The sequence below is a fragment of the Cervus elaphus genome, chromosome 32 (assembly GCF_910594005.1).
Source record: "Cervus elaphus chromosome 32, mCerEla1.1, whole genome shotgun sequence".
NCBI lineage: Eukaryota > Metazoa > Chordata > Mammalia > Artiodactyla > Cervidae > Cervus > Cervus elaphus.
The window spans coordinates 20,712,597-20,727,178 of NC_057846.1; positions in this window are offsets into that span (position 1 = coordinate 20,712,597).

The window sequence follows — 14,582 nt, forward strand, 5'->3', positions numbered from 1 at the left end:
AAAATTCTTCCAGTTAAGCTCTTCCAAGATGCCCCTAGGGCTTCCCAGGTGGCTCAGAGATAAAGGCCTGCAATGCAGGAGACATGGATTTGATCCCTGGGTGGGGAAGATCTCCTGGAGGAGGAAATGGCCACCCACTCCCAGTATTCTGGCCTGGAGAATTCCATGGACAGAGGAGCCTGGCGAGCTACAGTCCTTGGGGTCACAAAGAGTCAGACATTGACTGAGTGACTAACAAGATGCCCCTAGGGCTTCCCAGATCGCTCTGTGGTAAAAAAAAAAAAAAAAAAAAAAATCTGCCTGCCAGTGCAGGAGATGAGGGTTCGATCCCTTGGTCGGAAAGACTCCTTGGAGTAGGAAATGGCAACCCACTCCAGTATTTCTGCATAAAAAACCCCATGGACAGAAGAGCCTGCTCTCCTGTGGGGTTGCAGAGAGTGAGATATAGCTGAACACACACAGCATAGCACAAAACCCACCTAAGTGCAGACCCGGCATATTCCATTTAAATAAACACTTTTGTAATATTGTGAATAATAAAGTCTTTCAATCTGTGACAGCAACATTGAACATATTCTATAAATAATTAATAAAACTGGCAAACAGCCACTGGATGCTTATTCTGTGCTGTGGTAAACGGGGCTGTGGTAAGTGATTTACATAGTTTAACACCCACTCAGAAAACCCAGCAGTACTATTGTCCTCTATGCATACTCTGTTCTTCAGAAACTGTGAATGCACCCTCTAAGTTCTTGACAAATAAATTCACTAGCATGGAGGGGCTATTGTAATCACCTTCATGAGAATCTTACAAAATTGCCATCCTATTATAACCAGAGTAAATATGCTCATTAACCCAAAGTCAAACGTAACTATAAACCTGCTCACAAAGTTTCTTCACTAACTCTAAACCTTTCTTAAAATTTCCATCTCAGTTGTACTTATTTCACAAAGGAAGTGTGTGTGTTTTTTCCTACATAGATAATAATTACCTGGGGGAGAATGAAAAATCAATACTTAGGGCACAAGTTATGTCTTCAGATGTAACAAAACTAAGTTTTTCTCTGGATAGAAACAATCCATGTGCTATAGGCTGTTGTTAAAAATTTTTTTTTGATCTTATTCAGATTTGGCCCTTAGGGTTTTGTCAGTAGGTGTCATCGTGTCTCATGTCCCCTACTGTGAAAATCAACTTGCATTTGAATGTGCGTCTTGACCCATAAATGCCACTGTGGTCCACTGAGCATCTGACTTCAATGTTTCCTGTTGTAAAACATTTTTTCTTAAAAAGGGGGCTTGTGACAGAGCAGGTGGACATGTCTGTGAACAAGTGTAGCACAGACAGAAGAAAACACAATGGGTTAAAGTGCGTATCTTCAACTAGTGAGCAAGACGATAGAAGACAACAGAGTTGCTGAAAAATACCAGATTATCATTTCCGTTTCTAATTCATTTCTCCCTTTCACGGGACTGCCTTCACCCGGGTTACCCATAGTCTCTAGCTTAATACTTTGCCTCAAAATGAAGACATATCAAATTATCTCTTCCCCATTCACTTTGCTGCCTTCTCTTCCCATCCACTTGGCACACACAAACTTTATCTTTAAATCCACATGTAAAAAAAAAAAAAAATCCACATGTATAATAGCCCAGTGCCTAGAGCAGGAGGTCTGGTTGAAGCGGGAATGAATGAATGAGTGCACACATGAACTATGCAGGCATTGTGCTGCCCAGGTGTATTATTCTCTGCCTGGGTGGCCAGCGTCTATGTTTAGAATTCCACTTTCCAGTAATTTTTTATAGAGACTCTCAGGACGACATGCTGCTATTTTAGATAGAGCAAATGTCATCTGAAAATTAGAACACACGGCTCTTTTTTCAAAAATCTGATCTCTGACAGTCCTTGATTTTTCCTAATTAAATTTGATTATTTTTTACTGATGGTTGGGTAGGTTGAAAAATGGAAGAAGTATGAGTTCCAACTAGAATTTTATCCAACTTAGAGAAATCATACATGGGAAAATTATTTCCCTGGCTAGGTCTTCAGGTTAAAGGCACAAGAAGAGAAAGGAAAAAGAATTAATATTTATTGAGTCCATTTGCTGCTCTTTAGTTGTAGTCTGCCAGGCTCTTCCATCCACAGAATACCACAGTGGGTTGCCATTTCCTTCTCTAAGGGATCTTCCTGACCCAGGGATCAAATTTGTGTTTCCTGCGTCTCCTACATTGGCCAAAGAGAAACCCATTGAGCCCATGTTCAGTCCCTCGTCAGGGTTCCCTATGGCCAGCATTCTCTTGAAAACATTTATGATGAAGTAGGCCCAGGAGTTGTGGGGAGACACTGGTCAAATTCAGATTACTCAGTGGTGGATAGTCCAGATTTTGGCAAAACTCAGGCATGATCTTCCTCTACTGTATTTAAGAATTGAGCTCCTTGAAGTCCTCCCTCTTCCAGCCTTTCCGTAGAGAGAGGGCAAAAGAAGAGAAGGTGAGTAATCAAGTCATGCAGTAATCTTTACCAGCTTTTAGGGTAAAGGTTTCGTGGACTAAACAAACAGAAAAAATGATTTGGTGAAAATGTGCTTTTCTTGAAGCAGGTGAGGTATAATTTCCACTACAGCATGAAGGAAAGTTGACTGCCTACTCAGTAAATGTAAGATTAGGTATATACATGTGAAGGGTTCACATATACATGTGAAGGTATAGACATGTGAAGGTATAACTTATCATAAACAAAGAGAGAATGTGTATGTGGAAGGTGGGTGGGGAGGGGGCAGTTTCAATTGCCTTCACAAAGATTGCTGTGTGCATATTGGAGGTGTCCATCTGAAATAGAATGTGATTCCTCAGCATCCATTAGGGGTGCCAGAGTCAAGTTGATGGAGCTCATTAAGGCAGTTTTAAAAATCTGTTAAAAGGACAAATATATTAGTTATTCATAGAGAGAGTGGGCCTGTTAGCAGTTAAGAACCAGCAAAAAATTCCTGTGTGTACACATACACATACACACATGCATGGGAAGTAGATATGAAGATGTTCTATGGTCTTAAATCACTCAAACCAGGGCCCACCTACTTCCTGAAAAAGCTCTGTGAGTGTGTGGTATCAGTGTCAATAACCACTGACCCCGTGAACTACACAGTTCATGGAATTCTCTAGGCCAAAATACTGGAGTGGGTAGCTGTTCCCTTCTCCAGGGGATCTTCCCAACCCAGTTCGCCCACATTGCAGGTGGATTCTTTTATCAGCTGAGCCACCAAGGAAACCCAAACACTGTCACCATGTCTTGTCAGAGCAAAGACCATTTGTTTCTGGGAGAAAAGTCTGGAACATATAGCTGAAATAGGCAAGTTTTGTTTTTTTTTTAATGGAAATATAAGCCTTTAAATAAATAATTGTCTTTTCTGAGCACATTAAAAAAAACATATGTATAAAAAATCATGCTGAAAAAATTTATACTCTACGAAATTGTGACACTCACTCATCTAAAAAGCTTTGCTCATTCAAACCAGAGAGATTAATCACAGAAAGGAGATAAAAAAATTTTCCTGAAAGAGAAGGGAAATAATTTAGCAGTAAATCATAGAGCAGGGCGAACATGAATCACACAAAAAGGTACCAGCTCTTATGATTTAGGTGACATATAAAAAATAGCCCTTCGTGGATTGACAGTTATAGGTATAAATGATAAAATTATTCAGCAGTGGTATGTTCTTTTCTTGCCATTTGTCATTTTGCATCTGATTACTTTTAAGAATTTAATTAAAGGGGCAACAGAACCGTATAGACCTTTTGTGACTAACAATCAGATACCTTTTTACGTCTTTTAAGAAAAATATATGACTATCTCTTGCTTTGTCCTTACTAAATGTGCTATGCATCTTCATACAAGTTGTTTTTCTTCTTTGTATCACTTTTGTCTTGCAAGAAAATTTTATTAAGGAGACATTAAAAATAAAATGCAAAGGCATTCATTTTTGTTATTAACAAAGAAATTATTTTAATTTAAACATACACTGGGAAACAGTGAATATGAACAGCTGCTTAACCAATGTCTCTAGATTTTATTTTTGAGCTGAAAATCAATGATAATTGTACTTTTCCTCTCTGACTCCCCAACTCAAAGTAATAAATATGAGTTCTGTGTGTGTGTGTATATACACATACAAAACCATACATTTCCTACCAGTATTTTAGATTTATTTCCTTAACACAGCAGAAGCTAGTGGTTCATATAGAAGATGAATGTCATCTGTTGAAAGTGTGTGTAAAACTGCAGTTTTAGCAAAGGGACCCCTGTACATGGACTGCACTTTAACTTTCTAGAAGATGTTGCTTTTGTTTTCTTATCCTATATATTGTAATGGTTCAGGATGTAGGTTTATACAAATATATCCTCTAATAAAGTATTCATCATCAGAATTCTCATAAGGAAAATAAGTCTTAAGAACTATTATGACCATTGAACAATGTGACTAACCAATATACCTGTGTGTGCATTTTCTTTGCAATTAAGGAACTGTTAATACCACAAGCCCAACTGACAGTCACTTTAAAGTTTTGCTTCAAGCAACTTCAGTGTTTTAACTGACTAAATTAAGGCTTTTCTGTGCTCCCCCCCCCCACCATCTCCCAGAGCAGAAATTAAATCAGTTTTAATTTATTTTATTTGCTAACACCGTGGATATAATTATTGCTGCCGAGTCTTTTTAATTGTTTTCAACTAGGTGCTTGTCTTTAAGTTGCAATCGACTTCTAATTCCACATTGTTGATATTCCCCTGTTAATTCTGACAAAGCATCATAAATCCAGGTATTTAGGTTTATTGAATTTTGAAATGAGGTGATTAGTTGGCTCATGGATGAATGAATTGATGCAAAGCAAAATGAATTTTATGATTTACTATGGTTTACAAGTTCCCTTGGAACCATTATGGGCAAATTGTAAAATGTATTAAGAGGTAAGATATCACATTTATAATCAACTTGGCAAATTTTCCTCAAGTAAAGATATTCAAGTGTTCTGCAAAAGAGTCACTGTTGAATAAGTGTTGGGCATACACAATTAATTTTCACTGTGTTGTCTTCTACTCTATCATTTGTGAGTCTAAGATGCTAATGTATGAGGTGTCAGAGGCTTCGCAATCGCTGTGAAGTACCATACTGTGTCATTTTTAGGGTTTTAGGCTGTAGTCTAATGTTCAAGGTAATTGCTAGATCAAAGCTGTAATAAGATGCATTTTATTTTAAAACAAAAGGTTCATCACTTAGTCCCTTCCTGATGGAGGCTGTGGGCATATGGATTTTACATTATTGACCTCATGGCATATAATTCATGCGTTTAGTTTGGTATTACAATAGTCGGAGAAATGTGGGTCCATTAACACGTTAATTTCAATGAAAAATATTAATATCACACTATTATAGTAATGCCAAAGAAGCTAGGCAGGTCGGGATCTGTGGTTAGAAGAAGGAGTCAAGCATGTACGGTATGGTGTGAGGCCTCAGAGGGTCTTCCCTGACATGGGAATTCTACCATTAGTAATTCATCTCTCTTTTTCTTCTTAATAATATTATTAATCAGCCCTTCCATGGGCTAAAATAAGATACCAGCCTCCCAACAGCTCACTGAGATCAGCTGTGGCGACAGATGCTACCTTTGCTTAGACCTTGGGGAGGGTAGGACATGACAGCTTTTGGAGGAGTTTAATTCTAGAAGAGGCACTGTAGAGGAGAGCTCTGGGCAGTCATGGAGTTCTCCGAGGGCCAAGGGAGAGGAAGACAGGAAGTGTAAGCAAAGAGTACGATCGTCCTGTCCCTAGCCTGTGCAGTGTTGCTTCCCGGACAACTTGTAGCCAATCAAATGCATCAAACTTTTCCACCCCAAGCAACACATTCTTACCTTTGACATCATGCAGTATTCATCCTTTACAGCTATTTCAATTGAATGTGGTCTGTTAAACAGGGACACTGTAGTTAAGAGTGAACTTGTCATTCTAAATATCCTGTGGGAAATTTACACTGTTGTGTCTGTTGGGTTAAAAACCAAAATGTTCATTTCCCGATAACTTGTCTTAAGGACTTCACACAAGGCTTCAGAGGTGACCTGTCAGGTTTATTTGTTTCTAATCAGATCCATCATCTGTAATTTTTATTTCTTGTGTGTGTTAATTACCAGTGACACTCTATTCCTTAGATGCATGGTGGGGATGGCCCAGGGGGCCTGATGCATTCTGATCCTGCATGAATGAAATGTGTAGCCACTAAGAAGGGTACAGTGAAGTGGTCTCCTGACTTTGACTTTGGAAAAAAAAAAAAGCAGAGAGCTGAATGATTTCTACCCCCCGCCCTGAGGATTAGAAAAAGAATCTTCTAGTAGCTGTCATTTTTAAGCTCCAGAAGTTCAATTTCAAAATGAGTAGAGTTTGAGGGAATCTCCAAATCAATTAAATGTAGCATTCAAATGTGATTTTACTAGTTACTATAGATTTTTTAAACTTTTTATTTTATATTGAAGGATAGCTGATTCACAATATTGTGATGGCTTCAGATGGACAGCAAAGGAATTCAGTCATAAACACACGTGTATCCATTCTCCCCCAAAAGTTACTGGATACTTAAACAAAGCATTTCTAATATTTTGGGATTTCACCAAAGAGCAGGCAGTATAATGAAATCCTGAAATTCTGGTAGATTGTTCGGCTTCTCTTTCTTTCTCTTCCACTGCCACACCCATACTATTTCTAAAGGTGGAACTCCCCATGAATTTGCTTGTTCCTAGCTTCTCTTGAGCAGGGAGATAATTATTTAGGTTTGAAAGACTTCTAGCTTCTGAGCCAGAATGGGCAAAAACCCTTTTATGTTAACAAAGTGCTTCATTAAGCAGAGTATGTGACTTTGTAGATTAAAAATGGAAAAAAAGAAATTTTTTTTTGAAGACTGCTAATCTACTGTGTGATGGAGACTTGGCCACTGCCAACTGCCAACTTGCTCCAGCGACAGGACAGTCTATGACAGCTAACAGCCAGCCATACTGATCATGTTCTTTTTAAAGGCTAAGCACTTTCTAGAAGAAATGTCTTTTTTTTTTTTAATGTGGGGAGAGGGGCGTCAAAACAGCACTTAGACGCAAGTCTGACTATATTCTTTTACCATTCTGAACATTTTATTGAGAATAATAATTGAAAGAAAATGAGCTCCCTAAAGCTGGACATGTGTTTGCATTTTCAAAGACTATTATTTTGGCATTGCATGACAATGCCACGTGGTGAGTTATAAGACTGGGAGAATTCCATTACAGGTATCAGTGTACATTAGGAACTAATAGAATGAGACATTTTAGCTGACAGAGTCAGAGTTTTATAGCATGTATAATAGAAATCTCTTAATGATAAAGCGGGTCACTGTTAGATTATAGCACACGGCAGAAAGAAGGCAACTTGTCTTTCCACCAATGCCTTGCTGCAACCCCCGCCCTCTCCCCCATCAATACTTCCTTTATTATCTGACATTTATGCACAATGTTTTAAACAAAGGGGAAGTTGTCTCTCGAAGGCCACAGTAATAGGCTGCCCACAGGAAAAATATATCAGGAACGTCCTCTAATCTCTCCAATAATAATACTAACATGAAACATTTACTCATCTCTAGTAACACCATGGATTTACATACACATCATTATATTTCACCAGAACTCAGAGAGAGTATGTTCACTTGTCCCTATGTGTTTCTAAGACAGTCTAGTTATGTAGACTCCTCAGTAAGGGGCCAAGTGTAATGCATTCCTATATTCTCACTGCCTAGCTCGGGGCCTGGCAAGTGGTACTGTACATGCTCAGTACATGGTTAACCAAACTGAGATGTGAGTTTCGTTCTATGGGTGAAGGGGTAGAGGTTCAAGAGCTTAAGCATCCGGCTGGGGTTACCTCTAGCTACTGAGTCCCAAGTGCAGAGACTGAACTCAGAACTTTCAACCCTGGCACTCAGGGCTCTTTGCACATCAGCCCTCTGGCTCCGTCAAGGCACAGAGTGGGGGATATGGGTCAGACCACAGATTCCTTGGGACGCCAGAGGCCAGGGCTTGAATCAAGGGAAGACCAAGGTCAGTGTCAAAAGCCAGAGTTCATCTTTTTATTTTTCTCTCCATCACAAATCTTCCAGAATTAACTCTCTTCTGTCTTGGTGGCACACCACTCCCTGCCTCTTCTCCAGCATTGATGAGGAGCCCTTGATTCCTAGTTATTATCTATTTCTGTCACTGAGCATTTTCAAAAGCAGGAGCATAGGCTCAAGACTGTGCAAATAAAACTCTCTCTAGACCCAGGGTAGGCTTGGTCTCTTGTTCTGCAGTGGACAAACTGTGGCAAGAGTTCTCCCTGCCATCATGGGGACCAGGGAGCATCTCGAAAGAGGATGGAGGTCTCCCTATCTTTCCTAGCCAACTGAAGCCAAGTTTAAGGTCTTTTCCTCTGAAGCTATGAGAGTCATCACTCGGAAGTCATTGTTTCCACTTACTTGTTTTATGATGTAACATTACAATGCAACCCTCACTTTATGTACTCAAACACAATTAAGTGATTTGTGCAGAACAATCAGACTCCCCAGCAGGTTATTTTCTCTTTAATATTAATTTCTGAGGGCAAAGAGGAAGAAGCTAAACTCTATTGAATGGCTATTCTGTAAGGCACTGCGTCAGGTACCTCTCATCCTGATCTTAAAAAAGAAAAAACAACAAAAACACTCTGAAGATAGAACTTAATATATCTTCCTTTGCAAATGAGGACACTAAGGCTCAAAGACATAAATATGATGCCCAAGGCTTTCTCCAGGGGATTTTCCCAACCGAGGAATTGAACCTGGATCTCCCACATTGCAGGCAGATTCTTTACCATCTGAGCCACCAGGGAAGTCCCACTTAAGGTCAAAAACTAGCCAAGGACCCTTGGCATCTGATTCCAGAAGTCTTGGCTTTTCTCCATTGTCTATTCCAGGACTTAAAGATATTTTGAGTTATTTATTTTGACACTGAGGAGCTTTTCTATGCATAAGCCTTGCATTTAGAAGCATCATTTTATGGAAAAAAAAATTACTCTGGCATATTACAAATCTGGAACTGCCCTTCAGAATAGTAGCCATCTTATTCAGTGATCCCATGATCTTAATAATGTTGTATTTGGGGTTTTAGGGTTACACAATGAAAGGCAATATGGAATGGAGAGAAAATATAACACACTTATGGAAACTAGCAGATTGAGATTTTGATCTCAAATCTGCCAAGGACTAGCAGTAAGATCTTGGCAAATTACTAACTTCTTTGGACCTCAATTTCCATTCCAGCATAATCAAGATGATCTTCAAGGTACCTTCTAGTTATAGATGTTATCTATACATTTTAACAATCTGTCATAAGAAAAGAGATATTTCAATTATTCATTCCATGCACAGTTGTACCTTTTTTTTAAAAAGCCCTCAGGAATATAAATCTGTTATTTGATGTTCCTCCTTAAATAGAATACACATTACTTAAATAGAAACACATACTAATGTATTTAAAGGATCTAAATAAAATTTACTTTTACTGAACTAGTTTTGTTTAGAAAAAGTTTAGGTGAAACTATTTTGCTGCAGATTTAGTGATGGAAAAACACATCTGCCTTCAAGTAGAACAAAGAGAATACTATTGAGATAAAATTTCACGTGTCCATTTATGGTTGTTTTAGGGACTGAGTTTGTGTGTCTACCTCAGTTTCCATCAAGAGTCAGGTCTGTAGGCAACAGTGTAAGAAAATATCACATCTGTAGTGTACAGCTGTACATGTCATCATCATACAAAGTATGGAAGGTCATTGGCTGAGGACTTTTTCACAGTTGAGATACGTGTGAAATACAATTTTCTTTAAGAAGGGAATTTAGGCCAGGGTCTCTGAATATATTTATTTATGCACTTTCATTTTAAGGTTTCGAATTAGAGACATACCTAGCCATTATCTCACACAGACAAATTTTTGTTTCATTTTGAAAGAAAGCAAATCTTTATAGAAACCATTTGAAATCTAATAATTGCAGAAAGCAAATTGGATGTGCCTTATGAGACAATTAGCACCTACTAGTTTAACCTCCACAGTTAATGAATGGCTGTGTAACTAACTTACCCTGAAATGTAGAGGAGGATTAACCATCAAGTTGTTTGAAGAGGAGATTTTTCTTTTAACAAAAAATCATTGACAAATGAACATAGTATCTTAATGAGGTGTGTCCATTTGCTTTGCTTTGTTTTACTCTTCCTATAAACTTCTCTACCAAAAAAAAAAAAAAAAAAGAGAGAGAGAGAAACTATCCTGCAAAGTTTAAAAGTGCCCCTTCAGTGTGACTATTTCATCATTCACATTCAGAATCAGTGAGAATTTCCTATAAAGTAGGCATTGACCGCAGAGAACAATGTTGCTAGATTGTGCAGATTGCGTGTGGGAAAATAAAATGCTCATGAAAATTGCCTCCTTGAAGTGAATGTCAGCATTTCTAAGTTTGATTTTTATTTTATTTCGGAGTCAATTTTTTTTTCCCTGTGCAAAAAGCCTTCCTAATAGAAGTTAGCGATAAGAAGATGTGTCATTTTTTGCATCTTGGGCATACATTTATTTCTTCATTTTAATCAAGTTAAAAAGAATCAATTGCTTCTAAATGAAGTTGTAAATATCACTGATGCAAAAAAAGACAATTGGGCTGCTAAAATTGGTAGGATATGAGAAGAGGAAAAATATATATTTTCTATGTGATCTCATTATGCATGACTTTGGCATTTTTTTTTAAGTTAATGGCATTTTTTTTTCCTTAGTTAATACGATCCATTCAGCTTTGTGTCTCATTCCGTTGCTACTGACTTGCCCTTGTATATTTGCCAGTTGAAGCTGAGCGCCTGAGAAGCATAGAAATTCTTGATGAAATATTTAATCTTGTCAAAGATGATCATCTTTCCCTCTACCTTATTCTTTGTGACCTATTTATACTACTTTGCTATTTAAAAAAAAAAAGAGGAACTATTTTGGGTCACAGAAATACATTTTAAAAAGTAAGATTCCCTTAACAGTGACAGCCAGTGTCATTTTGTCAGCCTGTCACTCTGGAGGGCCACACAGGAGCAGCGGAGAGAAGAATCAGTGCTTCTCTCAGTAGAATGGGATAGAATCACAGTTCCGAGTGAATCAGAAAAGAACAGTGAGCAAATGCCCTGATCACTCTGGACAAAATCAAACTTTGATTTTGAATCTGTGTATTTTTAGTTTTTGCATAGGGAGTAACACTGTGTCAAAGTTCCTATTTTTTTCTACTTTCTACATTTCAGTAGAAAACATGTCATCTCTTGTTTTCAATTCCACCTTTCTGACTGACGTGAAAGCGACAGCATTCTATTTAATTGGCTACTTGCCGTTCATTAGAGGAGGCTGCCTGGTTAAGCCATTCTGGAGCATTCGTAAGAACTAATCTTCCCGGAGCTTAGCATCCCCCTTGACCTTGTTAAAGGTAAAGGGAGGTCAGACTTGGGTTCAGCAGACGCACTCTCTCGCCAAGGAGACGGGCATGACAAAGTAATCATTGTGTGTCACTTTTCATTAATCACACCACTTTCCTTTTCATGAACTACCAGCAGATAATTGTTACTAAATGCGATTTGCAACACTCCATGCAGTGGTTGAAGAACCAGAAATAGGCAAACAGATAAAAACATTGTTTAGCTTGCAGGCAAGCAAGTGTTTGCTATTCAGAGGTACATCATGCATAAACATTGATTTAGCCATGAGCTGACACTTATAAAGCTTTTGCTGTTTCCAGAAAGCCCTGTGGTTAGGCTAAGTAATAGCCAAGGGCAAGCGCTTTTACCTGGATGGCAAGGTTACATTCTATTTGAATTGCCTGATCTGAAATAAATAAGTTTTCCTAATGTTAGAGGGCTCCGCGATCGCCATAGGTAAGAATCAAGTGCACTAAATAAAATATTTGCCTTTATGGCAAAAGACTCCTGGGGGTGAGTTTGTTGATTTTTGAATAAGTATTTCATTAAGTCTGAGTGGCTGCACATAATTTGGAAGCACAGGATTTATTTAAATCAATGTATATTTTCCAGCTTGCTTTAAGAAATGGGTTACATTTATGTACAACAAATGAAACTTTGTTTTCTTGCTTATCAGGGATTCCCAATATTTAAACCCCTCCAAAGGGATTGATAGAACTTTTGAAGGTGCTGGTGGGTCTGGCACTGGATGAGCTGTGGTTCTACCACTGGGTTCATTACAGGAAGCACCCAAGCTCTGCACAGTCAGCTCAGATCAGTGGTCCTGAGAATGGACGTGTGTATGGTATATCCCAAATTGATGCCATGGAAATGGTGCCGACACTTGAAGCAAGCGAATAGTGAAGCATTCCTCTCGCCACACTATGATTTTATTAGCTCAACCCTGTCAATACGCTATGATGGGAAAGAGAAGACAGAGTCAGCTCTGAAGATGGACATAACAAGAGCTGAGATGCCAAACTGCAGTCAATGTTTTCAGGTTCTTTCTTGCTGTCATTCATTCATTCTCTTTTCTCTCCCTTAGTCTTTGAAATTTCACATCACTTCTAACATGCAGGATGGCTTTATCTGATATTAAGATGCAAAACTGACAAACTCAATTGACAGTATATACTAACAACAAAGAGGACTTCTAGATGATGTAGTAAATTTGAAAATATTTTTTTTTTCTTTAAAAAAATAAAAAATAAAATAAAGGAAGCCTGATTATCAAACCCAATGTTTCCAAGTTTTCTCAGAGATAATATCCTTGTCAGACAAAGCTATAATATTCAGTAGAGGGAAAATAATCATATTTTGGCAGAATAGAAAAAGTAATTTGATCAGCTATATACAGATTTCTTATTTATAAAAAAGTTGAGCAATTTACTTATATGAAACTTATTTGCAGATTGTTGATTTTGAGGAAGTGTTTTCACAAAGCATATTAAAGTAAAAAAATTCAACCAAAATAATGTATAATATGAACTTATAAAATCACAATATACTCACTGCTAAAATGAATTGGATTCCCCATTGCACACGCAGAGGTAATCTTCCATTTTTATGGGTCTCTGTTTCATCATGTAATCACATTTTTTATTATGGTAACTTCTGTGATCATTAATCTTTATCATATTTAGTTTTTAGACATTGGTTGCTGTAGAGTGTTCAGCAGCTAATGAAACTAACACTTTGCATGATTGTAAGTGTGAACCATCCCATCTAATCAGAAAAAAATAAAAATTCCTAGCTGTTTCTTCAGTGCTAACTATGTTCTAAATACTCTGTACATTTTAGATTACTTAATCCTTGCGACAGTATATGAGATAGGAGGTACTGTCATCATCATTTACAGATTGGAAATGAAAATGCAGAGGGGACTTCTTAGTCTTGACTAGGATTTTACTGTGAACAAGGAGCTGCATTCAAGCTGCACCCCATCAGCCAGAGTCTGGGCACTTAGTCCCTGAAGACACTGGCCCCAGGCACTTTCATGCCATCCAAGCTGATGCGGGTAGACCAGCCAGGTCTCCGCTGATCTGAGATGCGGTCTCATAGATGGTACATGTCTGCTGACAGAGCGCCTTCTGTTCTCTGTTAAGTGCTTGGGGATTTGAATTACTTACCCTCAGGCTTGCTTTCTTACAGTGTAAAATATTATTCCTAATATACATCGAGTAAGATTGCACAGCTTTAACATAAATGGATGCATGCAGATCTAAGAGGGGAAACAGATACGACCTGGTAACTGGATGATAGATTTGGTCCTTAACAAGGTGTGATGCTGATGCATTGAAACCTTCGCCTCTTCCCACTATGACTGTTCTCCTTCAGACAGAAACCCTACCAGTGTTGCCCTGTCTGTTTCCTGCTCTCTACAGCACCGTGTAAAGGCTGTTGTGGAGCCGTTTCCTCTTTATAACAGCTGAGTTGGCTGACTTCACGTTTCCTGTGTGGAGCAGGTGGGTGCAGTGTCTGTCTGCCTAGCTAAGCTAATTTTCTTTTCCTCTTGGCATCCAGAACTTATCTTCCTTCCTCTTTAATGGATAGAGTTTCTTTGGGGAGTTTATTTATTTTTTTCCCTTCCTTGAGTAAGTGTAAAGAAAAGCATCATAATGTTTTCTTCAACCTTATTAAATTGCATTTCACCCTTGAAAAATGAGCCCATGGTTTGGTGATGGCTTGGATGTGAAATATGTCAGAATACCCAGAGGAGTATGAAGCCTTAGCTCAGGCATACTGACCACTGTTGGCATGATGCATAAAGATGGCAAGACAGGGGAATTCCCTGGTGGTCCAGTGGTTAGAACTCCATGCTTTCACTGCTGAGGGCATGGGTTCAATCCCTGTTCGGGGAACTTTAAAAAAAAAAAGACAGCAAGACAGTCTTTGGTCTCTGGCAGTATCAGCATCTGCAGTGAGATCAATGGATGTGGTCATTCAACACTATAAAGAATTTAATTCAACAACCAAAATAGCATCAAAGTAATTCAGATCCTTTCCCTTATTGCCTGAAACTGTTAAGCTGTCAC